This window comes from Pleurodeles waltl, chromosome 10 (assembly GCF_031143425.1).
Source record: "Pleurodeles waltl isolate 20211129_DDA chromosome 10, aPleWal1.hap1.20221129, whole genome shotgun sequence".
NCBI lineage: Eukaryota > Metazoa > Chordata > Amphibia > Caudata > Salamandridae > Pleurodeles > Pleurodeles waltl.
Window position 1 is genome coordinate 125,409,770 of NC_090449.1, and position 25,318 is coordinate 125,435,087.

The following is a 25,318-nucleotide window of genomic DNA, read 5'->3' on the forward strand; positions in this document are numbered from 1 at the left end:
AGTGTGACAATCCATTTTAGTCACACCGACCTGCTCAGAACACAGTGGTGCTGCTTTCCCGGCTGGACCAGCCGGTGATTTATTTTAAACAAAAGCGTCCTCTCAGCGAAAGCGCACTCCCACCAGGTTAATTTAGGAAAATCGAAATTCAGCAACTCACAGCGAATTCCTTTCAGTCTTTTCAAAATTCAGGCCTATATCGAAAAAACATCTCTGGACACGTGTTTCGGGGTTGATCCCCTCATCAGCAGAGAAACTAAAAAATATATCACCCTCGTAGGTGCAGCCATTGCTGGATGTGTGCCAGACTCTCATTCCTTTAAAAGACCACATACCTGGCTCGTTCAGCAAATTCAATTGCAAGCACCTGATTAATATATTCAAGTGCCAGCCCAAGTGCATGCTGGTTACGGTAGTCCTTCGCATTTGTAATTGCACCCAAGGTGGGTTGCTGGAGCCAGACAAAATCATGAAAAGAATACAATTCCTTAGTAGGCGAATTCGACGTGAATTTTCAAATTAGCTGCATATATTCCAACCTGCTGCTCGAAGTGTGACAATCCATTTTAGTCACACCGACCTGCTCAGAACACAGTGGTGCTGCTTTCCCGGCTGGACCAGCCGGTGATTTATTTTAAACAAAAGCGTCCTCTCAGCGAAAGCGCACTCCCACCAGGTTAATTTAGGAAAATCGAAATTCAGCAACTCACAGCGAATTCCTTTCAGTCTTTTCAAAATTTAGGCCTATATCGAAAAAACATCTCTGGACACGTGTTTCGGGGTTGATCCCCTCATCAGCAGAGAAACTAAAAAATATATCACCCTCGTAGGTGCAGCCATTGATGGATGTGTTCCAGACTCTCATTCCTTTTAAAGACCACATACCTGGCTCGTTCAGCAAATTCAATTGCAAGCACCTGATTAATATATTCAAGTGCCAGCCCAAGTGCATGCTGGTTACGGTAGTCCTGCGCATTTGTAATTGCACCCAAGGTGGGTTGCTGGAGCCAGACAAAATCATGAAAAGAATACAATTCCTTAGTAGGCGAATTCGACGTGAATTTTCAAATTAGCTGCATATATTCCAACCTGCTGCTCGAAGTGTGACAATCCATTTTAGTCACACCGACCTGCTCAGAACGTAATTTCACCAAATTTGGCAGAAAGCAAGATCTTGATCTAGAAAAATCTCTTTTTTGTAATTTGGTGTAAATCTGTTCAGTAGTTTTGGAGTTATTAAAAAAAAAAGATTATTTTATATCTAGGAATACAGAGGGCCCACAAATTCCACAGATCTCAAAATGAGATCTGATTGGCAGCCATCACTTCAACCAGGAAGTGATGGCTGACATTTTGGGACTCAAACTCGGCTGAGTGCCATGAACAAAACACACAAAAAACCAAAGGGGGACGAGTAGGAATAACCAGACTCCCTAGACCTGGTGGTGGAGTCCCATGTGGACCCCCCTCGGGCCAAAAAGGTTTTTTTTAAACAAATTTGCCACAGATCCTATATTCCCTCCATGACCCCAACAAGAATATGATGGGTGCCCTGGGTAAGCTCCAAAGCAACCACCCTTTATTGGCCAAACCAAGTGGGGAGGGCATCCCCAGGGCTGCCATCGGCCCGGGGAGGGGGCCAGCGTGGCCCTCCATCCCCCTTGAGAAATAGGCCAGGCCTCAGGTGATTAGGTCCTCTGGGCAGAGACCAGCTCTGGAGGGGGCCATGTGGCCCCCTTCCCCTTTAGCAATTGGTCAAGCTCTGGCTTATTGGGTCCCCTGGGGCTGATATCAGCCCGGCGAGTTGGGCTGCGTGCCCCTCCCCAATTTAAATAGGTGGAGGCCCAGTGGGATGGAGTCACCGAGTCCAAATTGGTACGGGGAGAAGGCTATGTGCCCCTCTCGTCCTTTACAGTATGGCCAGGTCCCAGGAGATGGGGTCTCTGAGGCCGAAATCGATCTCGGAAGGGGGCCTGTGTGCCCCCTTCACCTTCCCAAAATTGACTCACAGAGGGCAAGGCCCGCTCCCCCTTTAGTAATTGGGCAGGCCCTGGGGATGGGGTCCGAGGAGCCAATATCGGCCTGGGAATGGGGACTGCATCCCCCCCTCTCCATTTAAAAAGGTGGCAGGCCTTGGTGGATGGGATCCCTAGAGCCGAAACTGGTTTGGGGATGGGGGCTGTGAGCCCCCCCAGTTGCAATATGGTTGGGGCCTGGGATATGGGGACCCTGGGGCCTAAATCAACCCAGGGAGGGGGATATGCTCCCCACTCCCCAATAAATTCAGTGGTGGGCTCTGGGGGATGCGGACCTTGGAGCAAAAAATGGCCAGGGGAGGGAGGCCACGTTCCCCCTCCCCTAATAAAATACACTGGGCCACAGGGGTTCCCATGGCCAAATTCAGCCTGGGGACGGGGACACATGCCTCCTTCCCCACAAAATGTGACAGGCCCCAGGGCATTGGGTCTCTAGGGCTAATATCAGCGCTAGGAGGTGGCTGCGTGACCCCCTCCTGGGTTGGCTCCCTTTGTGGGGTTGCTTTGGGGCTCCGTGTGGGCCTGGCCAGAGTGGCATGGGGTTAGCTGCATGCGGGGGATTGCCACCCCTGCCACTTACAGTCTTTGTTTCACTTTGACTAATCAGGAACTGAACGTTTCCGATTGATTCACAAAGGCATGTAAGAGTACATATAAGAGTATGCTAACGCAGAAGTCTTAATTAGAAAAATTTTTAATGAATGTTTTTGTATTTTGAATAATGACTTATGTAGAAAATGCAATAACGTAAAAAAAAATAATGTGCACTTTTGAAAATCGTGACCTCGGAGATTGGCCACCAGTGTTCACAAAATGTACTAATTAATGATTAATCTATATGAAATATTGAAAATATATTAGATTAATGTAGTAATATGTCATATTAAGGGTTGTGAATAATGCTCATGCTTATTAATTGTAGGCCTTAACTTAGCGAGTGTCTTGGCCTAGATTGCCAGGCCTCATGCAGAAGCTGTATTCCTTAGCATTCAATGCAAAATGCTGACAGAATGAACTAACTGTGAAATGCTCATTGTTTTAATAAAATGCTTAGAAGGAGTGTTTTCTGTGAGAACCGACGAACAGGAGATGCGGTCTCTTGTAAAGTAACTAAATGTGTGTAAAGTGTGCAAAGGGTTCTTTCCCAGGATGCGAACAATAAAGACACTAATGGGAGACGAAGATGCAACAATTTCGATACCTGATGAGCCGGATGATGAGAACATAGTAAAGCTGACCAATCAACAACATGTGAACTGTGAAATATTAGAATTCATAGATTTGGTGAAAGGAACTTATTGGGTAGAGTAATAACGTATGATTAATTGACCGATTGGAAATTGGGGGATGGTTTGGGGAACTTTGATATAACAATGTGACAAAGGAAAAGGATATCAGATTTTACCCCGTTATGAACTGCGATATTGAGAAGAAGAGATTCGAGATTCTGTCATTGGGCTCATAGTCTCTGACTGAGAGACTGATGCATCGCTGAACGACTGATGACCTGAAGACGAAGACTGATTCTACTTGCTGACCCATACCGTGGATAGGTAGATACGGCAATGACTGAATTGCATTTTTATGCCTTTTCTTTCTAGGTACCAACTGCGCTGACTTGGTACATTTTTTAGGTAGATGTTTTCAAATTTGTGTTGTAAATTGTTGTGCATGAAGCCCCACATGTTGATGCTAATTGGATTTAGTTAAGGTTACTTACATGACAACTGACACACTACAGGGACAAATGGTTTGAGACACTATCTTGCTGAACTTAATGAATGTCATAGAGTTATTGAAGTGGGTTTGGTTAATATCTTATGTTGACGCATTAGAACGTCTTTTGATTCAAGCTTTGATTAGGTCACGTTTTCTACGACTTGCAGATTAACAAGTATTATTAGAATTAATTTGATTAAGAGTTGATGACTAAAAATCCATGACGAATAGGGAATAAAATTACTAAACTTATACCTAAAGGTGTGGTTATTCATGACTAAAAGGTCATGGTGTGTGAAAATTAGTGACTCTGTTGATTGCTGAATTGACTGATGGTTATTGACTATTGTGTATTGATTTCTGGTTTTGTATCGAAACTATGGTAAGAACATCCTATACGAATCAAAAGGTTGATCGATCTATACGCGTCCCCTTGTAAGTTTACTTATCAAGGACCGGCGTGTCAACAAGTACTCCTGTATTACTACTTCTGGTATTCATACATGCTTTTGTAAATCTGCCCCATATGCGTATATGTGACATATATATAAAAAACTAATTTTCATCCCTAAATAGAAGTACACTATTTGCAGCCAGTATTTCTATTTCCAAAGTCAATCCTCCGTTTTTAATATGCCAGTGAGTGGGCAATTGGGTTTACTATCTGGTTGTCTCTGGTTATTAGCTTACAAATGTATTTAATACGAATAAAATTAAAGTGCCTGAATGATTACAGTATTCCACAGTGCCCTGCTGCAAATAGTGCTATTTCTCGGTGAGAAAGGAGAGTGGTTGTAAACAGCAGAAGCATAAGGCTCGAAGTGCCTGCTTAAAATGTAAATTGTGCAAGAGTTTAAAAAGATCTGACTTTGCTACCATGATCTACTTCTGGCTTCCCTATTTGACGAAAACAATCTCATTGTGCAATCCTGGGCACATCGTGATGCTCACACTCATAGTAGTTATGCAAAAAGAAGTGCTTAAAAGTAGGCCAAGCACAGATGCTTGCGCAATACGGGAAAAGCAAGACTTTGCCTTCTATTCAGCCTAACAAGCCCCAGACGTAGTTCTCTTGTAATTCTCTTCCCACTGCAGGAAGTGAAGCCTAACTCCAGTTTAAAGATTTCTACACAAAACAGAACTTTCCCTTATTTTTTTATGTGGCACGCTGGGGTTTGTGCGGACACATACCAAAGTCCTTACCTGGTGGGGATAACGGTTTGTGAGCCGCATCACACAAACATAAAGCGCGGGGTCTGTGCAGCTGCAAAGCTCGCTCTCAGTGCGCCCAAGTTCCTGCTTCTCTTCCCACTTGCAGATTATACACTGTGACTTGGCCCCTCCCGATTTTTTGGAGGCGAAACGGCTGCGCATAATATTCTGGGATCGGTGCCAAGGAAAGATATCTCTCTGCTGCCAGATGTTACGTGAGAAATGCCCCTGGTTTCGGGACTGCGAATGTGCCTGTCGGTGGCGGGAGGCTCGACACTAGTCCCTGACACGGACATAAGGTCGCGGAAGCCACCCGCCTAGTCTCATGAGGCTTAACCATACCATAGACCGTCGGCCGCGCGGCCAGATAAAAGAGTGCGCTAGGGAGAAACGTTTATTTGTTTATCTTTATTATGTTTTTGCAATTTTGTAAAGCGCGAACTTGGGCCAAGGGCATTTACCTGAGAATCACACACTTTTTTTTTAACTTGATAACAAGGACGGACTTGGCCAAGCGAATAGGAAATCTGCCCCGGCACCCAAAAAAGTGACCCTCGTTAGTGAATCAATTAGCTAAAAAGTACCCCACGTTTGCAAATCGGAACCATTTTGAACTTGTAGCGAGACAAACTGTATAGGTTTTTTGGAGTGTATGTGAGGGAGCACGCATTTGTGCTGTCTGAAATGTCTGTGGCAGCATCCTAGAAAGAAATAGTAAACACAGCCCACAAACTGCCAAAAAACTGACCACACACTGATCTGTCAAACCAGCCCTTCTGCCATTGCTCGGTATGCAGGGCCACTGGAACTATGTCAGTGAAAGTCCAAATTATGCGGCTGGGTTGACTAAATTATGTGACAAGGCAGTCAAATTATGCAGTAGAATGCGGCACATTTTGTCACAGTGTTACTTTATTATTTGTCATTTTTGCACATTCTAACACTGTCATGAGCATTGGATCAAAGAAACAAAAAATACAAGAGTAACAAGAGTATCACGGGAACTTGCCAGGCAGTTGTACATTGTCTTGAGGGTTGTACAGGTGGGTCAGATTGAGGGAAACTGGCCTCAGGGGTGCAAACAGGAGAACAGCACATGAAGCTCACTCCGAATACAAGCCAACAGAGTGCTTGACCTCCATGCCCAGCAAGGTCAAAGGGGCAGTGAAGACAATGATAATGATAAACGCAGGTGCATCTAGAGCAGTGGTCTTCAAACTTTTTAATGCTTCGCCCCCCAGTTGAAAAAGAAAAATCTTTGGGCCCCCCCTCAGAATTTTTCACAATTATTTTAGAAAGATGGCAATGTTTAAATATGCCTAAACCTATTTAAACATTGCAGTGAAGTACTGTTACCTTTTTAAACCTGCAATAACATGCTTCTGCTTAAAACAAAGGCATGTTATCTGTATAATATTTCTTTTGGCCAGCGTTTGGCGCCCCCCCTGAGATCATGGGGGCCCGCCCCCCAGTTTGAAGACCTCTGATCTAGAGGTATACTTGCCAATCCATTTCACCCCCTTTTTTACCACTGTATATGGTAGGTGCAAGGATGGAGGGCTTTAGCAGATATTCATGAACAATGGTGCCTGAAAAAGTTTGATTCTCAATAGTATTTCATTTTGAGGTTAAGGATACAGTGGGCTTGGGAGACTTGAAGGATAGTACTACGGAATATCGAGCGTAGTAGGAATGTCATTGTATCAGGAACACTTAGAACGAATGAGAGTCTCCCTTTTAGGACTCACCCAAAGGGCGATCTTGACTCTTGAAGGAGCCCCTAGGGCTGTCACCAAAAACAAATATAATTGACAATCTTCAGGACATAAAGTTATAAAAAGCATACAGCTTGTTTGGGGTTATCGTCCTTTCACCAGCTCTTTGCCCTGCAGTGCTTTTCCTGTGGAGACACATTGCTGGACCCTGTTTCCAAATATGAATCTCCGCGAGGAGCTGCATGGAAAATGTGTGTATATCATCCTGGGGTGTCATGGAAAATGTGTGCATGCCACACTGGGGCGTCATGGAAGTTGTCGATGTGTTGCATACCTGAATCACTTTGGAAACTGCCAATGTGTGTTTAATGGCCATTACAGAAAATCATTATATATGTTTTTTTTTATAACAAAATGGACCCGAAGGAATTGGGGCGCTTTACATGAGCACCTGTTACATTAGACTAGAATACTTTCTATTTTTTAGGACACAGGGAGATTGAGTGATTTTCCAAGAATCAAAGTTTGTTGGGCAGCCAGGGAGACTTGAGCCTCGTTTCCCATTACCAAAGTCAGCAGTTCTGGCCGTAATCCTCCCATCTCTTAATGTTTAAAACTCTGCACTGTACGCTAAGTGGGAACTTTGAAAGGCTGTGCACGGGGGTATCTCGAGCTGAAACTGCATGTTTTGAGGCATAATGGAAACTGACGGGCAGAGTTATCATTATTTCCTGCAGTGCAGCACGCCACCTTGCTGCGCTGTGTGAAAGGGCAGGAATGCGCTGTATTTAAAATGATATGGCAAATTAATGTCCTTTTCTTGTCCTGGTGCACAATGTGCTGCCTTGCGCCACCTCAGGCACCTTTGCACAACAGTTCCTGCATTGCAGGGGCACCTTCCTGCACAAAAACAATCCTCAGAGGCATTTTCCTCATTCTAAGTGCACTCAAGGTGGCTGTGCACAGCTTGATCAATCTCATTTAGGCTTTGCGTCCCCCTTGTCCCCCATAGGGTTGCACAAGGGCGAGACAAGACCTTGTTAAATGTGTCCCTGTGAATTTGATGCTATAAGTAGAGGGAGGGTAAAAAGGTGGACTACTGTCATGCTACATGCAAGCTTCAACACACATGGTCTGCTAGCCCATTGACAACTGCCCCATAATCAGTAAGTAACTATATAGGTCAAACCAGTGTTTAACTTGGAAAAAAATATAGGGGGTCACTACGATCCTGGCGGTCGGAGACCGCCAGGGCTAAAGTGGCGTCCGTACCGTCAACAGGCTGGCGGTACGAAGACCCATATTATGACCGCGGCGGTAGCGCCGCAGTAGCACAGACGGGGCGGCGGTTTCCCGCCGTTTTAGCCCCGGCGGTGATAATCCGCCAGGGCAGCGCTGCAAGCAGCGCTGCCCTGGGGATTATGACTCCCCTACCACCAGCCTGTTTCTGGCGGTTTGCACCGCCAGGAAGAGGCTGGTGGTAAGGGGAGTCCTGGGGCCCCTGGGGGGCCCTGCACTGCCATGCCACTGGCATGGGCAGTGCAGGGGCCCCCTAACAGGGCCCCGTGCAGCTTTTCACTGTCTGCATAGCAGACAGTGAAAAGAGCGACGGGTGCTACTGCATCCGTCGCACGGCCGCAACACCGCCGGCTCCATTAGGAGCCGGCTCCTATGTTGCGGCCGCATTCCCGCTGGGCCGGCGGGCGTAAACTAGGTTTGCGCCTGCCGGCCCAGCGGGGATGTTGTAATGGGGACCGCGGGAGTGCGGCTGCATTGGCGGCCGCACAGCGGTTACAGCTTGTTGTAATGATCCCCATAATGTCCACGGCCCAAGATAGTTCCCAGAAAACCCCTACGGCTTACACCATCCACTGTACATGACAGCGCTTAGAAATGCAGTAACGACTCAACATGACAGACACCACACTCATACAAATGCCACAATGTGACAATTTAGGCTATTCCACTGAAAGAATGGCCTTGGTGTACTAGTATTCTGTTCTGTAATATATATTGAATTGTTAAAGACCGTCGTTTTGTGCTTTGCTTAGAATTAGACTGACAGAGCATCCATGTGGGGGAATGTCATCAAAATGTTCCTGCTCTAAGAAACAAGTGCTGGTGCCAAATACTGCAAACACCTGCACAAATTAAACACAGGATGAAACCATCACCGGAGAGGTTTCTCAGGAACCCACAGCCACTTGATAGACTGAGCCATTCATCCACCATTCCAATGTCAATAATTCTTGAATGTTGTTCAACTGTTACCTAGCTGTGAAGTGCAAATAAAGAATTGAATAAATAACCTTCATGCTTTTAAAAAATAATTGCGGTGTGTGTTTTTTTTTTATCTAACAGAACCCTTTCAGTTATGTAGATAAAGACCTTAATACATATCCTGCTTGGAGCAGGGAGTGTTAAAGTATTCATTGTGTGCATGTGATACTTTATACCTATAATAGCTTTGCTGAACAAAAACGTTGTGGCTGATATAGCTTTTCGGACTGCACGAAAGCTTTGCACGGTGGTGGAGATTCCTCATTGCTATTGAGGTTACATTTCATGAGGCTAGATTGGCAAATAAATTGAAGCTTTTAAAACCACATCAGAGGCAAATGTATCCTGAAATATTCAGGGTTCATAACGTCAATGACGCTGCGGTGCGCCCACATTTGGTTTGATTGTGCTCTTTTGGGGTTTGTTTGATACCTTATGACTCATGGACCTTGCTGTAGGGCGGTTTGGTGGTGGGATCTGGGCTTTCAGTGGCAGGATTCAGTCTGGGGAGTACTTAGTTAAAGTCTCTTTGATATAAAACTCATCCTGTCCATTGAAAGTTGGGACAAACTAAGTCAGATTTGGTTGTTTTCGGTGAATTAAAAGCTTCAGATAATGTTATACCTCTGGTTAATATAAGTTTTAATATATGAAATACCATGGGGGTTATTACAACTTTGGAGGAGGTGTTAATCCGTCCCAAAAGTGACGGTAAAGTGACGGATATACCACCAGCCGTATTACGAGTTCCATAGGATATAATGGACTCGTAATACGGGTTGTGGTATATCCGTCACTTTACCGTCACTTTTGGGACGGATTAACACCTCCTCCAAAGTTGTAATAACCCCCTATGTCCCAGAGGAATGTACTACAGAGACAACAAAGAGAAAATAAGCCCCTATGATGAGTACATTAGCCATATTTCTACATCCAAAAGTAGAAGTGCATAATGAGTAATAATTCACCACCCCTCATGACTCTAACAAAGATACCTTGTCCCACAAGCCGCTGTAAGGTACATCACACCGGCCGCGGCACACAGACCTCGCAACTGTACTTCAAAACCCCCAAAGTGACACCCTGCTCCCTGGATCTTTGTGGAATGAAGAACATTCCATCCTACCCATGTCTAAATGTGTACAAAGCAAAATAACACATCAAGCTCCTCTGTACAACCCCGACTAGAAAGGAAAACCAAAGCAAAAGGCCTCTGCACGCTTTCTTCAAGACCAGGGGGACGTTCACATAGCTAGAATGGAATAAGAACCAGCCAGAGTCCACTATCCCAGAATGCACTGCAGGGTGAAGACTCTGAGGGCCATTAAGGTCCAGATTTACAAAACAGCCATAGAACGCAGGGCAGCAGCAACAAACGGGGCCTTTGGTGTGTTCTTTGCCTTTCTAAATAAGGGATAGAAACTACCCCAGTGGGACATTCAGTGCATTTGGACAGGTATTCAACCTACAATTTATACAAATTCAAAAGGCCGAATTTTGGTGTTTGAGTATGTATGATGGGTGACGATGTAAAGAAAGGCAGCACATAACTGAACTCAAAGTCATTTATTTTGCTCTAAATTTAGGGCGCTGGACAAAATGACTCTTGTCAACGGAGCTGAAGGTTAAATGAAGCAACCAACCCTTGTGCATTTTGACGTAGCAAGCCAAAACCTCCATCCACGAGGAACTACATAAAATACCAATGTATGATACAGAAATTCATTGCTGTGAAAAGTATCTGTCATAAAATTAAACTGCTCAATGTAAAACTGTGCAAGGAAATTCTACTTACCAACCTATGCTTTTTATGTCATGCTGAATGTACCCGCAATGCTAACCTTTTAATCTTTTTTTTATTTTAATATGGACAGCCATTCAAATTAATGAATCAAGGGGTTTGGAAATGTGACAGGTAGCTATCAAATCCAGTTCACTTGGGGTATTAAATATTGAGGAGCTCCAAAGTCCCCACCCGCCTCACACACCCCAGTGGGCTAATCTGCATATGGTTAACCCCGGCTGCATTTAAAGGTCACTGTTGCTCCCTGATAGTCATTCCTAATATTTCTATGCACGGCCATTCTCACTAAGAACGGATACCTCATGTTATGTAGTTCACACCAAATCATTTGACTTCTTGCGCGCAATCAGTTGAAGAACAACCAAGTTCAATTTTACGTCCTTGACATGACATAGGAGTATCACAAACTTAAGGTTAAACTGATTTTGCACAATTTTTATTTGCAAATGTTCCACAAAAAGTGTCTGCATTTTTTCTTAAACTTAAAAGCACACAATAGTGTAGAGCAATGGTTCCCAACCTGTGGTACAGGGGACCCCTGGGGGTCCACAAAGCCTTCTTAGGGGGTCCACGACTGCTACGAAAATTAAGAAATATTAACAGATTAGTTCCCTTGATTACAATAATGACTCAGTGGGGGGGTCCCTGGATTCCAATAATGATTCAGTGGGGTCCCTGGGTTCAGTAATGATAAAGTGGGGGTCCACTGAAGTCAAAAGGTTGGGAACCACTGGTGTAGGTAACACTTCTGCATCGTCCCCTCTCACTTAGGTAAATGATTTACGAATTAGGACTGGTTTAAGGAACAGTAGCTGCTGGATGGAAGAAAAAGAAGGCGTGACCCACATTTTATTGCTGAGTACACGGGTATCTGTGGCTGCGAAAATGTACATTCCTAAAGCAAATTTGGAAAAAAATCAGGATACTTTAAAGAAACCAACACTACTTTTACTGATAGAAAATTAAGCAGATGCTGGTGATGCAAGGGCATATTTGACTGAGATTAGCCTAACTGAAAAAGTGGAGATAACAAATGAATGAATTAATGAATGAAGGACAGTTTCGTATATCAAAACTGCTACCCGGATGGCCTCGTGGTCTTCTAGGAAAAGGCTGAAAGATTCTAAAAAGTCCTGAGTTCATAGATGTATTTAAATGGTGACTGGTTTCAATATCTGGTACGTGGTACACTCAATTGGCTTCTTTTGTTATGAAAAGTAAGCTTAACCCTGGAAAATGTATATTTTCATTTTTTAATTTGAGAACCGGGTCATGGCATTTCTAACCTGAACTGAATTAACTGCCATTTACTACTACTTCAGGAAAACAAGCTGTTTTATTAAAATGTGTCCATGTTTCTGCCGTGGACATCTATTCACCAAAAGGGCAAGGGTAGGGGAAGTCACATCACATGTTCTTTGACCCTCAATTACATCATAGGAAGTGGCGTCATATGACCTTTGACGCGTTGTCTGTTTCTCAACTGTTTCTTTTTTGTTACATCTTGATCACCTGTCTTTCTCGGGAAACATCCTGAACAACGCGTTGGGAAAAACATGGACGTTTCCCACGCAAGCGTAACCACGCTTGCTGGAACAACGCATGGCTTTTTCCTCTGCCGGTGCTGAACTACGTATATGTGTGGTTAAGGCAGAGAAAAAGGCAGAGTGGATCGGGAGAGGACGCGGTCAGGTAAGTGGGATTGGTGCAGGATTGGGGAATAGTTTTCAGGGGAGGTGGTGGATAAAGGGCTTGGGCTGGGGGTTGAGGGGTTGAACTATTTTTTTAGGGGCTGGGGTGAGGGGGTATTTGTGTATGTTTTTTTTAAGGGTAGGGCTTAGGGTGGAGGTTGCATAGGGATGCAGGGTAGTTTTTAGGGGTGGGATGGATAAAGGGTTGGGGTGGGGGGGTTGGGCAATTCGTTTTAGGGGTGAGGGCTGTTTTTTTTTTTTAAGGTCGATCCGGAGAGGGCGCGGTCTGGTAAGTGGGGCTGGGGCAGGGTTGGGGGGGTTGATATTAGGGGTAGGGCAGATTAAGGGCTTGGGTGGGGGGTTGAGCTATTTGTTTTAGGGGTGGGGTAAATTTGCTTTTAGGGTGAGTGGGGGTATAGGTAGTTTTGTTTTTAGGTGCGGGTTGAGGGGTTGGGGTAGTTTTGTTTTTAGGGCGGGTGGGGGGTCGGTTGTTTTTAGGACAGGTGGGGGTTGGGAAGGTTTTAGGGCTCAGGGTTGGTGGAGGGTGTCGGGGTAGTTCAGTTTTTAGGGGCGGGGTGGGGGTGTCGGGCTAGTTTTGTTTTTAGGGTGGGTGGGTGTTGAGGTAGTTTAAGTATTAGGGGTGGAGTACTTTTGGGCCTTAGGGCGGGTGGGGGGAGTCAAGGTAGATTTGTTTTTAGGGGTGGGGGTAGTTTTGTTTTTAGGGTGGGTGGGGAGTAGGGGTACTTAAAGTATTTGGGTTGGGGAAGTTTTGGGCCTTAGGGCAGGTGGGGGGGGGTGGCATGATAGAACCATGCATGTCGTTCCCACACATGCCTTTACTAGGCATGCTTTAACAATTAAAAATTGTTGTAACAACATGCGTGGTAAAGTCTTGTGTGGCAACAAAACGGTCCTTGTTCCAACCGCGTTGTTAAGACATGTGCGGTTCTCGCATGCGTTGTTCCATCATACATTAGTCTTTCTCACCTGTTGCTGTCTCTTTCTCCCCTCTCCTGTCTCCTCTTCTGTGTCTCCCAAAAGGATCTCCTCATAGCTCACACATGTTCACCTCTATTACCTAATTCTACCACTTGTTCTGTCTTTTTTTCATCTCTTGTTCACCTGTTTCCCACCTCTCTCCTTCTCACATGTCTGTGTCAATATCACCTTTTCTCCCCTGCACTTGTCCCTCAGCTATTTTTCCAAACTGCCTCTGTGTCTTTCGCTTAAATGTCTAACCACTCTTTCTCCCAATCAGCTTTGCAAGTTTATCTCCACTGTAAGAAATCAGGGTTTTAGGTTAGGCTGTGAGTGGAAGCCCCTCTCAGGCAACAACCAGAATCCCTGTCTGGGTGAACCACAAAAATCATTAAATTAACCTCTTCTTACCTCTCTGGTAGCTTGGCCCAAAGCAGTCAAGCTTAACTTAGAGGCAATGTGTAGGGTGTTTATGATGCATACAAACAGTATTAACCTGAAAATGCAACACAAGAAAAGTCTTAAACCAATTTAATAAAATAGAGTGCATTTTAATGCATAAAATAATACCAGCACAGTAAAAACTCAATCTGTAGAGCCAGAGATATTTGATTTTAAAGTTTAAGTAAATATGATACCTAAAAGCACAACGCATCTCTCGGTGTCATCTAGTCGTACTACACTGAAGAGAAAGTCACAAGATCAGGCCAACTGAGATGGAGCTCATGGCGTATGCAGGGGCCAGGTCAGTCCAGATGAAAGAGTTTCCTTCTCAAAGTCCAGCACAAAGACTTCTGTTTGTTGTGGATGAGGTAGGGAGAGAATTGTGGATGGTCATGCCTGTGGCTCAAGAGGAGGCCGGGCAGCATGGCCTGTCATCTGTGTAGCACAAAGAGCCGGTTGGGCATAGCAGACCTTTTGTTGCTGGAGCTTCTCACTGACAGTCACTATGGGCAGTCGTTGCTGTAGAGTGAAGTGCAGATCTCATGTTGCCGGTCGTTGCTGGTGTTAGCTGTAGTACGAACAGCAGGTCTTCACCGGAGCTTCGCGTTGGCGGTCGACATAGGCAGCAGAGTCTCGGAGCAAGGAGGACTGTTTGTGATTGCGAGGAGCCCACAGTACAGGATCTCACCTTTTCTTCTCGGGAGGAACTTGGACTGATGCCAGCCAAAGGTCTGGAACCTGCATGACAAGTCTTGGTGACCAGAAACCTACTCCAGCAGGGCTCAGGAAGGTCTAGTTGCAGGTCTAGGTAGGTCCAATTGCAGAAATCAGCTTGGAAGTTGCAGGCAGGGCTCTGGAGCATGTTATGTCCCTGTAGCTCAAACAGGAAGTCAGCCAAATGACAGTTGTAGTCACTCTTGAGAGCCTGGGACGAATGTAAGAAGGTCCAGTCTTCCTTCTCAGGCAGCAAGGCAATCCTCAAGCAGCAGGGTAGCCCTCTGGAGCAGGGTAGTCCTTCTTCTGAAATGTCCACAGGTAAGGTTGGTGTTAGGAGAGTTGGTCTGAAGATCCAATATTTATACCTGGTGCCAGCCGTCCCCTGTCAAGGCTTCAAGATGTCTGGGGTGAAAAAATGCTGGTGTTAGTTTCCTTTGTGTGTGCTTGGGGAAAGGACTTTGAAGTGCAACTGTAGCTAGCAGGGCAAAGCTTTGCCCCTAGCCATCCAGGAGAATGTCCATCCTGCCCACAACTAGCCTCTTTGTGTCCCTGTCTGTAAGGAACACACAAACCCCTAATAGCGGAGCTATTCACAGTCACGTAACCCAGGACACAGGCAGAAGGCACAAATGGTTACTGCTGGAAGATGCCAAATTCCTAAAAGTTGCTTTTACAGGACTGAGACTTAAAATCTGACTTTACTATTAAAAAGTATTTTCAATAAAAATTAATTTGAGTCTAAACAGCACATCTCTATTTGTTCCCCATCCAAAGTTAACACTTATTAAATGCAATAAGGTATGTCACTGTTAGGCAAAGGGAGAGATAGGCCTTAATGTAGTGAAGAACGACTTTAAGAGTTAATCACTACCTGCACATGCAAAACTAAAATACAGATGTTCCAATTTTTAAATACTTTGCACCCTGATCCATCGCATTCAGGGCCTATCTTAGCAGTTTCTTATAAATATTAAAAAGGAAGGTTTAGGGCTGGCAAAATGTTTTATTTTATCAGATCATAATGCATTTCATTTACAAGCCCTGGGTACCTGTAATGCCATAACTAAGGGCTTACAAATGTGCCAATCAGGTGTGGGACAATTGTATCATGTTTTAGTGACAGAACAAAAGCATTTTTTAGCAGTGATTAAGTGGACTGAGTCTTAAAACCCCCAAAAACGTGTCAGCAAAGCAAGGGAGTGAATTCCAAAAATTTGCAGACACGGTCAGGTCCAAAAAACACTCTGGGGGTCATTCCGACCCCGGCGGGCGGCGGGTGCCGCCCGCCAAAAGACCGCACCGCGGTCAAATGACCACAGCGGTCATTCTAACTTTCCCGCTGGGCCGGCGAGCGATCTCCAAAAGATCGCCCGACGGCCCAGCGGGAAAGCCCCTGCAAAGAGGAAGCTGGCTCCGAATGGAGCCGGCGGATTTGCAGGGGTGCGACGGGTGCAGTGGCACCCGTCGCGATTTTCAGTGTCTGCAAAGCAGACACTGAAAATCTTTGTGGGGCCCTGTTAGGGGGCCCCTGCACTGCCCATGCCAGTGGCATGGGCAGTGCAGGGGCCCTCAGGGGCCCCACGACACCCGTTCCCGCCATCCTGTTCCTGGCGGTAAAAACCGCCAGGAACAGAATGGCGGGAAGGGGGTCGGAATCCCCATGGTGCCGCTGCAAGCAGCGCCGCCATGGAGGATTCCCTGGGCCAGGGGTAAACCGGCGGGAAACCACCGGTTCCCCTTTTCTGACCGCGGCTTTACCACCGTGGTCAGAATGGCCCAGGAAGCACCGCCAGCCTGTTGGCGGTGCTTCCGCGGTCGTTGGCCCTGGCGGTCGGTGACCACCAGGGTCAGAATGACCCCCTCTTTCTCTTATCTCCCTCTTTCAACCATCACTTTCTTACCTGTCCAATTTCTCATATCTCCTACAACCTAAGATACCTTTTTATTTATTGCACCTCTCTCTCACACCCATTGTTAGAAACTGGGTCTCTATTTGGCAGAGGTATGGACCCTGTCCAAGTAGGGACCACAATCCTAGTCAGGGTAAGTCAAATACAAACTTTAATTTAACCTGCGCTCATTCTCTGGTAGCTTGGCACAGAGAAGGAAGGCATAAGTAAAGAGGCAATGAGTAAAGTATTTGTGCAACACACACTTTAACACAGTGAAACCACAAAAAAGTCACAATTTTAGAAATATAGGATGTATTTATCTGAGTAAAACAAGACCACAGCGACAAAATCCAATCAGTAGAAGTTGCGATATGAATGTTAAAAGATTACATTAAAAGTAGTTATTAGAAGTCACTAGCAGTTAAAAGATTACTTGAAGTCATGAGGGCTGAGGCAAATCCAAAGTTCAAGCTGACTGCGATGGAGGGTAGGCTGGCTATAGAACCCACGCAGGGTCCACTGAAACACTACCTTTGATGGAGCAAAGCATTGATGTTGAGGGCACGATGCGTCAGTTCACATCCTCGCATTCAGGTCCTGTGTCGGGGTCAAACTGTGTTGCAGTGAACGGGATGCCTCATCGTGCCATGCAGAGCATCATCATCCAGATGTGCAGGCTGTGGATCTGATGCCGTCAAGCAGCCTCTGCGTCAGCTTGGAAGGAGAAGTGCAGCTAAATTTTACAAGCACTTGAGATGATGAGCCAGTTTTTGCAGGATTCAGCTGCAGAGCCCACTTCTTAAGTCCAGGACTGGAGAGGGGCACCTCAGGCAAGGGTACTCACAGATGGCAGAGTCAAGCAGCACCAAAAGAGTTGCAAGCATGCCCTTGATGTCCCTGAGACTGCAGAAATACAGTGGGCAAGCTGGTAAGTCCTTGGAGACACTCTGGCTCAGCGAGATGCATCCAGTCCCTGTCTTCAGCATGGCAGAGATCAGCAGACAGCAGGGCAGCTCAGCAATGCAGAGAAGCAGTTCCTTGGAACAGTCAGTCCAGGCAGAGTGGCAATCCTTATGCACAGCAGTCGTTACTCCAGCTGAGTTCTTCCCAAGTCCAGTACTAATCTGATTTCAGGGGGTCAGAGCCTCAGTACTTAGACCAAAATGTGTCTTTGAAGTTGGGGTGACTTCAAAGTAGCTCCTTGAAGTAAACAGGCCCCCCTCTCATCCCAGCCCTGGCTCTAGACCATCAGCTTGGGGTAATCAGCCGTTTGTGTGGGGCTCAGGCTACTACCCTTTGAAGTGTAAGTGTGAGCGCTTCAATCAATCAATCAATCAATCAATCAATCATAACATTTGTAAAGCGCACTACGTACCCGTTAGGGTTTCAAGGCACTGAAAAAAGGGGGGGGGTGCTGCTACTGGTCGAAGAGCCAGGTCTTGAGAAGTCTCCTGAAGGTGAGAAGGTCCTGGGTCTGTCACAGGGAGGTCGGGAGGGTGTTCCAGGTCTTGGCGGCGAGGTTGGCGGAGCTGAGTTGGCGGGTGGGGGCGTAGAAGTTGAGTCTGTTGTTCCGGTAGACTGGTCCGGTGTTGTGGAGTGCCTTGTGAGCGTGGGTGAGGAGTTTTAAAGTGATCCTCTTGTCCACGGGGAGCCAGTGGAGGTCTCTCAGGTGGTGGGAGATGTGGCAACGGCGGGGGTACGTTGAGGACCAGTCGGGCGGAGGCGTTTTGGATGCGTTGGAGGAGTCAGATGTCTTTTGCTGGGATGCCTGTGTAGAGTGCGTTGCCGTAGTCTAGTCTGCTGCTGACGAGGGCCTGGGTCACCGTTCTTATGGTTTCCGACGGGATCTATTTGTAGATTCTACGGAGCATGCAGAGGGTGTTGTAGCAGGAGGAGGAGACTGCGTTGACCTGCTTGGACATGGTGAGGGCGGAGTCGAGGACGAAGCCCAGGTTGCGTGCGTGGTTGGCTGGCGTTGGTGGGGCTCCCAGCGCGGTGGGCCACCACGAGTCGTCCCAGGCGGAGGGGGTGTGTCCGAGGATGAGGACCTCTGTCTTGTCGGAGTTCAACTTCAGGCGGCTGTATCTCATCCACTCGGCGATGGACTTCATTCCCTCGTGGAGGTTGGCTTTGGCAGTGTGTGGGTCTTTGGTGAGGGAGAGGATGAGCTGGGTGTCGTCGGCATAAGAGAGAATGTTGAGGTTGTGCTGACGGGCCAGTTGTGCGAGGGGGGCCATGTAGATGTTGAACAGCGTCGGACTCAGTAAGGAGCCTTGGGGTACGCCGCAGATGATGTTGGTGGCTTCGGAGCGAAAGGGTGGGAGGCGGACTCTCTGAGTTCTGCCGGAGAGGAAAGAGGATATCCAGTTGAGGGCTTTTTCTTGTATTCCGGCTTCGTGGAGGCGTGTTAACAGGGTGCAATGGCAAACCGTGTCGAAGGCTGCGGAGAGGTCCAGGAGGATGAGGGCTGATGTTTCGCCGTTGTCCATTTGCTGTCTGATGTCATTTGTGGCGGCGAGGAGTGCTGTCTCGGTGCTGTGGTTGCGTCTGAAACTGGACTGGGAGGGGTCCAGGATGGAGTTGTCTTCGAGGTGGTGGGTAAGCTGAGCGTTGACGATCTTCTCGGTGACCTTCGCCAGGAAAGGGAGCAGGGAGATCGGTCGGAAGTTTTTGAGGTCGTTGGGGTCTGCCTTGGGCTTCTTAAGGAGGGCGTGGATTTCAGCGTGCTTCCAGCTTTCCGGGAAAGTTGCGGTTTCGAAGGATAAGTTGATGACCTTTCGAAGTTGGGAGGTGATGGTAGAGTCGGCTTTGTTGTAGACGTGGTGGGGGCATGGGTCAGAAGGGGATCCTGAGTGGATGGAGTTCATGATCTTGCGTGTTTCAGTGTCGTCTACGTAGGTCCAGGCGGTCAGGCGGTTGGTGCAGGTGGAGTTTCCGGGGGTGGGGTCTGACAGAGGCGTGGTGTTTAGGCTGTTGTGGATGTCGGCGATCTTTTGATAGAAGAAGGTGGATAGGGCGTCGCAGAGTTCTTGGGATTGTGGGATGTCGTTGACGTTGGCGCTGCGGTTGGAGAGCTCTTTCACGATGCTGAAGAGTTCTTTGCTGTCGTGTGCGTTGTTGTTTAGGTTGTGAAGTGGGATCGTTTGGCGAGTCTGATTAGCTGGTGGTGTTTGCGGGTGGCCTCCTTGTGTGCTGACAGGCTGACAGGCTGTCGGGTGTGTGTTCCCATCCTCCCTGCCAGGAAGACCCATCAGTATGCAGATGAATGCAGATGCGTGTCCTGTGTTGTTGCTGTCAAATGTAGCTGTCACCTAGCCAAGTCCAGACGTGCATTGAGACAGGCTATCAGGCACACAGTGCAGTGAGAGCAGAGAAATGCCCCCTTTCTAAAAGTGGCTTTTCTAAAATAGTAATAATAATTCTGCCTTCACCAATTGCGATGAATTATCATTACCATTGCAAATATATGAAACAAGATGCAGCTACTCCTTTCTAATCAGGAATTACAATTTAAAAACATATTAAGGAACTCCAAAGGCTGGCCTATGAGATTAGTAGGCTTCACAATAATAAAAAACGACTTTGGAAGTTTTTCATTTCTAGAGCATGTAAAATGTAAAAGTACATGTCTTGCCTTTTACTCACAAAGCACCATGCCCTATTGGCTACATAGGGCCTACCTTAGGGGTAACTAATATGTAATAAAAGGGGAGTGTAAGGTCTGGCAAAAGGTTTTAATGTCAACTCAATGTGGCAGTGAAACTGCATACACAGGCTGTACAATGGCATGCCTGGGACATGTATAGAGAGCTACTTGATTGAGTGACACAATCAGTGCTGCAAGCCCACTAGTAACATTTAATTTACAGGCCCAGGGAAGCTGCTATAGCACTTTACAGGGGGCTTACAAGTGTATTAAATATGCCAGTTGTGGATACACCAATGTTGCCATGTTTAGGGGAGACGCACATGCACTTTAGCACTGGTTAGCAGTGGTAAAGTGCTCAGAGTCTCAACGCCAACCAAAAGATACAGCAAAAAACAGGAGGCGAAAGGCTAAAGGTCTGTGGTAAGGCCACCGTGAGGATGCCTGGTCTAGCACCCATCTTCTCATCTCTTTAACCTCTTTCTCTCCTCAGTGTCTTTATTACCTCTCTGAACTGTCTCCCCTAACCTCTTCCCCTCCTTCTCTATCAACAGACTCTTCTCAGTAGCCTCTCACCTCTCACCTTTCACCTTTCTGCCTACTCTTTCTGAGCGGTCTCTTTGTTACTTTCCTTACCTGTCCATCTCTGAGTTACATCTTTCATACAAGTGTCACCTACCAATATCTGCTTCTCAGTTGTCTATCACCAACTGTCCCTTTATAAATTTTCTCTCTCCTGTCCCCTCTTGTTGACTTTTATACCTATCTCTTTTTCGCCTGTCTCAGTCCATTTCACTTGTATCACACTGCCATCCCCTTTTAGAGATGTTTGTCTCTCTCTGACTCTTAATATCTCTCATTTCCAATTTTGTGCCTATCACCCAACCTTCTCTCTTGTTTCACTCTCTTTTACCCTTTTATTGTTTTCCTCTGATGCAAGGGGTCACAAGCACAGAGGTATGGGTCATAGGAGGCAAGCCAGTGGTAGCATCTTGGACACCTGGCAATCCTAAATGATTTCAATGGTTCCTACCGCAATGTTTTGAAGTCATTGTTCCTACACCCTGTAAAATTTAGTCAGTGAGACAGCTTAGAAACATGAGTGATGGAAAAGCTAGGAAGGACTGATCCACAACCGCAAGCTCCATTTAACCTGCAATTTATGTTTACTTTCTTCAAATTCTTAGCCCGCAGACTTCCCAGAGACCTTTAAAACAGGTAGCTGCCATTGGAGAGATGGCCAAAAGGTGCTGTTTCCTTCATGTCACAAAGAGTGGATTCACAAGTACCAAGGACTGCTTTTGCTTTGTTTTAGACATATAGAAAGCCATGCTCTTAGTAAGATTTGAGAGTGGTGAAATAGAAAATGGGTGGAGTAGACTATTACCAGAATGCCCTTGGAGTGCGGCTACATCACTGTTTAAGTTTGATTGGACTCTATCACAGATTCATGTGGCCAGAAATGCATTGCTAAATTGAAGGCTAACTAGGTAAAACTCAACCAGGGCAACTAAGTGTCAGTGTGCTTAGCTTTTGAGGCTTCAGTTCTCTGGTAAGCTGGAAAGATAGAGGCATAGAGAATGAAGGCACAGAAAATCTATTAAGTACATTTGATAACTCCTTCCTGTCTCATTACCTATTGGCATCACGGTGTCATACAAAGGAGTTTGGATTCTCATTTGTGGCTTTCTTGTAAACAAGTAAATAAATAAGACTAATTCTGATTAAACCATTTCAGTAAATACATTCGCAATTCAGCTGAATCAATCATACAAAAGACTACAATAATAGTTTAAAAATGTATTGTCAAATATTAAAAGTTCATTGACTGCCCTGTCAAAATGTAAAAGAAATTGTCTAATCATTGAACGGAAAAGCTGATGTGCTTATATGCTCTGCTAACTATTTTAATCTGCTACATAACTAAAAAGGTAATCATGCATCGCAGACAGATGTAAATTGGTATCAAGAAACAGGCATCTATAGCTTGAGTAACCAATCTTTTAGCCATTAGTCGAAACCCAGCCAGCATCCTTTGACTAGGAAATCACAGAGGAACAGAAGGTGTATAAGAGCTTTACGTTCGCACGCACAGAGGCGTTAGCAGAAGCATGAAAAGCTGCCCTTCTAGATAATGCCAATAACAACAACCGGAAGAGTAAAAATCTGTGTCTTGTTGATAAAGATGTGTCCCATAGAATTCATTTTTAAGGCTAATGTCATATAGATTACTTAGTACATCACATATATTTACAGGCTTGTATAGAAAGGCATGTGAGAAAGGCTGGACACCTAGTGTTGTCGATGGAATGAAACTGAGATAAACACAGCTGAAAGACAGTAACTTGGCTGTGCCACTAAGTCTCTGGGAAATAGAATGTGAAGGGGTGATGGTCACAAGATGGTGGCCACATTTTGTGTGACACTTAATATGATTAATTTAATTCTTGCACTGATAAGCATGTGAATGGAGTGCATCTTTGTTAATGACCTATATTCAATAATTTATGATTCTCCTTTTGAGACTAATGTTTTAATAGCATTATTTTGCATATTGGTCTTTTATAATCTTATATGTAGTGTTTTGAATTCATATAATTTGAAAATATATTTGTGTTATATTTACTTGGATGGAGTGAAGGCCTACGCATATAATTTTCTTTTCACTTAACATTAATTGTGGAGTTTAAAAAAAAAAATGTTTATTTCGAGATGCAGGTGTTAGGAGCAGAGCCTGAGTCTACCAGAAGCTCATTGTTGGTCAAAGATAAGAAAACCTGTGACAAACTATGAAAGGGCGAAGAGAGGTGTGTTCTGGAAGCTTGGCAGTCGTAACACTTTTGAATTTGCTGAAAGTGAAGAGTATCAAGATGGGATGCATTAGGGGTTGGAAATTGTGGCTGCCAATTAATTTTAATTAGGGTTTCATTTGAGAAGCTTTGACTGTGATGTCATCGTCTTGGGAAACTGTGATTTAAGGAGGGTTTGCTTAGTGAAGGTTCAGACCCTTTCCTATCTTTAAAGCTGAGCGGACCCTTCTGATGTGTTGACCTCATATTCTATGTGGATTCATGCCATCACACCTCTCTTGACAGAATATTCTACTGAATTTATGTTTGCAGACCTTTCTCAAATATTGTTTGTATTAGGATGGTTAGAGTTTAGTTTAAATGGGTAGGCAGTTTGATTCTCGTAAACAAGAATCATATGCTTTTTCTGATCTTTCGTATCATTGCGATAGAAATTTTAGTTTTGTATATGCTAATTAGATTTAACATTGTGTGACACTTTAATTCTCCTTTGGTGGAACTATGTGTTTATTCTATGGTATTGAGACTCATTTATGTAAGGTTGACTTTGAGTCTGTATTAAACTCATTTAACCGTATGAATTGACTCTGAATGCTATTATGTGACATTTGGGTTATAATTGAAATTTAATTTAAATTGAAATATGAGAGGAAAAGATTCATCATACCCCAGAGTTAGTGAAAGGGCCCCAGGCTCTATCACAGCAGAACGGAGGGTGAAACTAGAATCAGCACATTAACAGGGTGAAGCAGATGCAAAGGCCGTGGACACTGAAATGGTGATTGAGAACAGGACATTGATTGATTGATTTGGAAATAAAAATAAATCGTACCTTGGCAATGTAGCACCCAAAAACAACAAGCACTGGCAAATAGGTCTGGCTTATGAATGTACTGTCATCCATGTATGTTAATGACTGCCCTCATCGGATCTGTGTTGCTGCCAGAGACAACCACTCTAATCATCTAGTTACCAAAGGTACTTTAAAAGCATTACAGTGGCATTTTTGTGCCCCTGAAAGTTAAAGCTCAGGCAGCTAATAAACAAAATAATCATAGCTGTGTAGAGGGCAAGCACTTTTTTGTGGAAGCACACAACGAGTGCACCACTGCCTTCCAACATGTGGGAGGAGAAAAAGCCCCAATCCTGGCGATTCTGACATAATTGTCTGGCTACGATTGTGCTGTCAAGCCAGACCACAAAAAGCTACACCATGGGCTTAAACGAGCTATCAGTGGAGCTGCTTACCATTTCATTGAGAAAATACATCAGAAAGTGCTGCTGACTGTCTGTCCCCCGCTATGTTGACAGAGCAGATTTGATTCAGACACAGTGGCATTTGTAATATCTGACATGCTGCTCAGTGGTGACCCATGCTCTTTTTAATTGACTGTGGACTAATGGACCCCCTTCTTGTGGCACAGCATTTTCCCTTTTACCTTTCTAATTGCTTGTTCCTGCAGGTTTTCTGTTTATACCTATACTCACTCGCTCACCATTTGTTCTTTTTTCCCGGTTCTTAGCAAGTCATTTTTTTTGTTTTTGTGAACACCCCCATGCTCATCTGTTTGTGGGATGCTAAATCCTTCATTGAGACACAAATACTGGTGCTACCAGTTTGGTAAGTGGCAGTGCACTAAAACACGAGACATCACTAATAGGGGCAGTCCTGTGAGCCAAATATCTACTTTACTAAAGGTGACTCAAAAGGGACCAATGGGTTGAAATCTTTCCGACATTGTAGGTAATTAGACCAGATAATTTAATGTCTACAATAAACCTGTTTTATGGACAGAATTCAGTTTTCCCTACCACATTTGCTTTTTTTTGTTTGTCTGCTTTTATTTGTCTGACTCTTGTATACACACCTTTTTTCTTTATATTCCTTGTCTGCATGATCCCTTGAGCACTACGGTCAGATGTGCTAAACATTGGTCTCAAAATACTGGTCACAATTTGCATTCTGTATTTTTACGACCAGTGTGGTATTTTGCGAACCGACCTATCCTTTAGCCATTAGATAAAACCCAGCCGGCATTTTCTTTCTTACTTACTTTGACTACGACATCACAGTTGAACAGGAGATGTATAAGATCTTTATGTTTGCACAGGCAGAGGCACGGGAAGCTGTCCTTCAAGCTATTGCCAATAACAACAGCCGTATGTGTAAAAATCTGCATCTTGTTAATAAAGACGTGTCCCATGGCAGAGCTATTGGCATTGTAAATGATAATGAGCCAGATTTACGAGGTCCTAGCGACACCGGCGCGTCACTTTTTGTGACGCTGTGGTGGTGCTAACCACATCTCCATAGTTACAAGGACGTTTAAAGACACTTTTTGTAGGTTTACACCACCTTGTAAATATGGGCCCC

The 25,318-nt window shown here is 45.2% G+C and overlaps 1 protein-coding gene across 2 annotated transcripts in view; it reads right to left on the reverse strand.

Moving 5' to 3' along the window:
* The window catches only part of CARD11 (caspase recruitment domain family member 11), a 538,982-nt gene that overhangs the window by 473,689 nt on the left and 39,975 nt on the right, over window positions 1–25,318 (reverse strand). The window contains exon 1 of one of the 2 annotated variants that reach the window (XM_069209961.1): window positions 4,959–5,085. The exons of the other annotated variant lie outside the window; for it this stretch is intronic. The gene's annotated coding sequence lies outside the window, so the exon portion shown is untranslated. Of the gene's footprint in view, window positions 1–4,958; window positions 5,086–25,318 lie in introns of those variants that run through there. 2 annotated transcript variants of the gene reach the window in all.